Raw genomic sequence first — 5350 nt, 5'->3', positions numbered from 1 at the left:
TTTTTTTTTTTTTTTTCTGCTTTGTTTTCGACCCCCTCGAAAAGAAAAACTCTACATTTGTATTTTGTCCCCTCTGTGTTGAGCCCTGTGTGGCTAATAAAGAAACCTATCTACTACATATTCTTATTTTCTCTCCTTGTTTCTCTTCTTGTTTCTTTCTGTCTTCCTTTCTGTGGAAGAGCGTAGACTCGAAATGTTAAAGACCTTTACACTTCCCGAGCGTTATACTAACACATCTGTTTGTTTTCTACACCACCTGTCTTCGTCTTTTTGTTTTCTTTGTGAATTCTCACTATATATATATATATATATATATATATATATACAAACATGTGTATTTATAGATATACACATATAGGCATATATTAAATGTGTGTGCGTGTGTGTGTATTGCGTGTGTTTCTGAAAGTTCATTTAGTTTTATCATGATATAAATACCATAAATTTCTAATCAGTAGGTTTTTTTAAACGAAATATTTAAAACTGGGAGTGATTTGGAAGGTGATCGTGCAATTTAGTTAAGATCTATTTGTCATATCACGCCAGTTATAAAATCGCTTTGCAAACAAAAGGTGCTTCTCCAAATACCATACCGTTGGCTAAACAATCATTCTAAACTCAGCAGAACGGAGGATTTATTTGCTAAAATACTTAATTGCTATATTGTTGTATTTTGAAAAAGTTGCATTTAGACTATAAAGCCTATAAGATTGCACTTTGTCCATATTCCTTATTTTTGTTCTTTCCTTCGTTAAATATTTCGTTACATCACCATTGTGATATTTTCAATGAGTATAGATTTTCCAGATGGTGGGCGAGAGTTTTCAACTGATTTTTTTGTTATTGTGTTAGATATCTATGGCAAGTGCGTGAATCGATGGCATATTTATTAATTTTTTTTATTATTGCCAGCTTAGGAACACGTGTGTATATATGCGGTTGGCTTTAATTGGCTGTAGTCTTATTGCATCTTTATACTATTCGTTGTCATTGAATAGATACGAGACGTCAAGACTTATATAAATATATTGTGAAGCTTCATGTTTTCATGATGGACCTTTTAGAATTTTCATAATAGCTCTTTATCGAAGTACTGTGTTTCTGTTCGTCTTATTGATAAGAATATTGTTTGTTTCTTCTTGCAGCTCTTGCACTACAGCAAAGAGCCGTTTCTCCTTCATAGATTTGTGTTGGTAACACCACATTTACTGCTTTTCTCTGCATTATAAATAGTATGCTCCATTTCTAGTTCTGCTGTTTATTTGTGAGCTGGTTGAACATGTTCTACTGCTGTTGTTGTCAGAGCAAGGTGGGTTTTTTTTTTACGAGTATAGCCTATATTGTTGTAACATGATGGATCTGCCTTCTTTTTCAACTATTTTAAATTTTGCTTCATAGAGCGCTTTATTGAATTTCCGGGCCAGATACTTCTGACAGCAGCATCGATGACCATCACTTCCTAGAATTTATGCCATATCAGAAGTTTTTCCTGTCTACCTTCTTAATTTTTCTTTTCAGTCTGTTCCAGAATTTACTCTAGGACATGAGACACATACCATGTGCATCAATGTGGGTAATGGTTTAAAACTTTCTTTTCTGGTTTCTCTAACTGGTTCTATCCGGAGAGCTGGTTGTATCCGATCTAACTGGTTGTATCCGGAGAATTGCTTGTGTGTTGTTTCTGGAAAAGTGAAAACCGTCAGCTTTTGGAGTTGTTTTAATCACAATGTTTATGTCATCGGTATAACAAGAGTATATTACTAACGGTATGATTTTCACCGATAGCTGCCGTTTGAGTCGTTCATTCATTCCATCATGCCATGAAATGGTTGGCTACGTCGACGACGATGATGACCACCAATGGCTATATAATACATTACTAAATTTAAATACGTGCGCCGTTACTGTGGTGGTTTTTATGCTGGCATCAACAGCATATGCCGTCATCCTCATTATTTGATCGTAATCCCTTAGAGATTGGATGTGTTAAGTACATCCTTTTTAGTGCTAAATGGAGATTTGTTTTCACAGCTGAGTTAATGGTTGATGGATCTTATAGAAAAGTAATATAGTAAACATTCATTAGTATATATGAACAAATATACTTCAATGTGAATCACCTCAGGTGGTGTGCGGTAATTTAGAAACCTGGAATCACATGATTTCGAGCAAACCTCTAAATTGCAGAACCACGGCAGCAACTTATATAGACATAGTTGCAAATATTTATCTCAAACGTTTCAATATATTTTTTATGATGGGAAAACACTAAAATCTATCAACAACCTTAATTAGAAGACTCCATGAATGGTTGATCAACCATATTGATCTTTAGGGAACTATCTGCTATATTGACTGGTATTTGTAGTATCGACCGCAGAGGGACAACGAAATCGAACCTAGTGGGATTTGAATTCAGAACGTAAAGGACCATGACTAAATACCACAAAGCATTTTGTTTTCAGCGAATTAAAAAAAAAAAAAAACCCTCAAAGATGTAGCCTCTTGGTGGTCACTCGATATCACTAAATTTAGTAACCAAATCTGCCTTAAACCTTCCTGAAATTACATCCTCGTGTATTAGAAACGGACATGCTGGATAATGTGGTCCTGATTTCCCATGCAGATATGAAGACGATGGAATGGTCACGGCTGTAATGCCTGTGATAAGATGTCTGGTCGATAAATGCTGATCTGGAGCTGAATAATGCCAGCAGCAAATAAACCAATCACCAAAATATTGAAAAACACTCGCACACTCACACATACACGCGCGCGCATACACACATAGTAACACACAGAAGCGCATCCGCACACGCATAGACACACACACATAGACACTCACAGCTACGCACACATACATACGTACACACGCGCACATACACACGCACAGACAGACATAAGCGCACACACGCACATATAGACACATCCACATACATATATAGATAGATAGATAGATAGATAGATAGATAGATAGATAGATAGATAGATAGATAGATGGATAGGTAGATAGATAGATAGATACATACATACATACAGACAGACAGACAGACAGGCAGACAGACAGGCAGATATACGCATATACGCATAAAAACAGTCTTTCACTCACACAGACACGTTACTTCATATGCACTCAAACACTTATACACACGTACCCTTACATACTAACATACTAACACCTACACATACCTCTCTCTGTAAATACACCCAAAAACACATACAAGCACACGCACACACTTATACACGCATAATCACTCATTCTCACATAGTTGCATATTAACACAAACTACCAGACTCATATATATTTACACATACATACAACTTTATATATAAACACACCCACACTCAACACCAACCCATTCATACATAAACACATAGTGTTTCACACGCATTCAAATATTAACACATACACACACTTATGTATATTCACACTGACATACATACAATAGCTCACTCACTCATGCTTTTATACACATATACTAATCAAAAGACACGCCGACACAAACGTATATATACACTTATATACACTTATATACGCACACACAATAAATAAACACACACACACACACACACACACACAATAAATAAACTCACATTCGCATACACATTCTTACTGATATACACACTCAAGTAAATTCGCTTACATTCACGTGAACATACTAATTCACACACAAACACACATACAAACATTCACACATATACACACACACCTACACACACACCTACACACACACCTACACGCATACATATACAATAACACATCAGTTCACTTACAGAAGTACACATACATACTCATAAATATATACAGACTTATGCAAACGCGCTCATTCACATGCACAGTCGCGTGTGCACCCACACACAAATACTTAGATACACACACATGTGTGCACACACACACACACACACACACACACACACAATTTGTTTCCAGAAAACCTGTTTCTGAAATGTTTTGCTAAATCTCTGAATACTCGTATTTACATTGGTAACTCTGTATAAAGGATTTATGTATGCATGCGTGTGTGTGTGTTTGTGTTTTTGTGTGTGTGTGTTTGTGTGTGTTTGTCTGTGCGTGTGTATGGCTTTCTCTGTTTGGATATGCGTGTGTATCTGCGTATGTGATTATGTGTACGTGTTGGGTTGTTAACAAACACATACTCATATATCGGGAGAAAAACGTATTCATGCCATACATACAAGCATGAAAAACCCACTTAAACAACTCAGAATGACAAATAGAACACAAACATTGATAACATTTTTGTCTAAGTCCAGATCACTGCAGTTTATAAGAAAGTGACAAAACGGGATGTTGTGGTCTTGATGTGTTTACGAATAGCATTAGAAATATAAGTAAGCAAACAAGTTCAATCACGAATCGAAACTAGCTCATCAACTGCTTTATTACAGATTGCTAAAATAAATGATTTGGGAATAGTAGCCAGAGACACTTTGTGCCTGGAAGATATATAGTTAAGTATCGGCTAGCATAGTTAATTCAGTGAGCTAAACACGTTTCATTAATTAAAATTATAAGTATATTCAGGTATTATAGTCATTGGCATTAATTACGATTTTAATATGTTTTAAATAATGTATTTTGCTTTACATATGGTATTCAACCAATTATAACATTGGTTGTATGCACATCAGCCCAATATTAAGCATATATATATATATATATATATATATATATATATATATACACACACACACACACGCTTTAACCAAATGGCGATTTGTTTTACTGGGAAGCAATACTACTGTATCGCACTATTTAATAAGTTTTTCTTTGAAAACTTTATACACTGTTTTTGGTCTGTTAACGACCAAGCATTCAGACGAGTATACTGGGTCTGATGTAACAGCATTCGAAGTTTTGTCTAGGTGAATCTAGCCAAAGAGAAGTAATCAAATTTACGTTAACAAACGTAATATGGAAAGTTCGAAATCTACGTCCTAGATTATCTACATCTGGGTTGTATATTTATTTAATGTTCTTCCTATAGGTAAGATAGAACTTTTTATGTTCGCCGCCCGTAAACATCTTTGCCGGTATATATATATATATATATATACCGGCACAGGGCGGACTGGAAGTCAATTCGCAGAGAGATTCGAAATCAAAACTGGCATGACAGCCTTTCTATACAAGACAATGACCTCAAACTAAGTCATTTTATGTTAACCATACAAGACATATGCACCAAATACGTGCCATATAGAAATACCAGCAAACATGCCAAAAGAATTCCTAGAGACAGGAAAATCCTTATGAGACACAGAACACAGGTCTCAAACCAGTTAAGTAGAGAACTGGAGGATAGGAAAAGGGCTAAATTAAAACTAA

Source organism: Octopus bimaculoides, chromosome 9 (assembly GCF_001194135.2).
Source record: "Octopus bimaculoides isolate UCB-OBI-ISO-001 chromosome 9, ASM119413v2, whole genome shotgun sequence".
NCBI lineage: Eukaryota > Metazoa > Mollusca > Cephalopoda > Octopoda > Octopodidae > Octopus > Octopus bimaculoides.
This window is presented reverse-complemented; position numbering follows the sequence as displayed.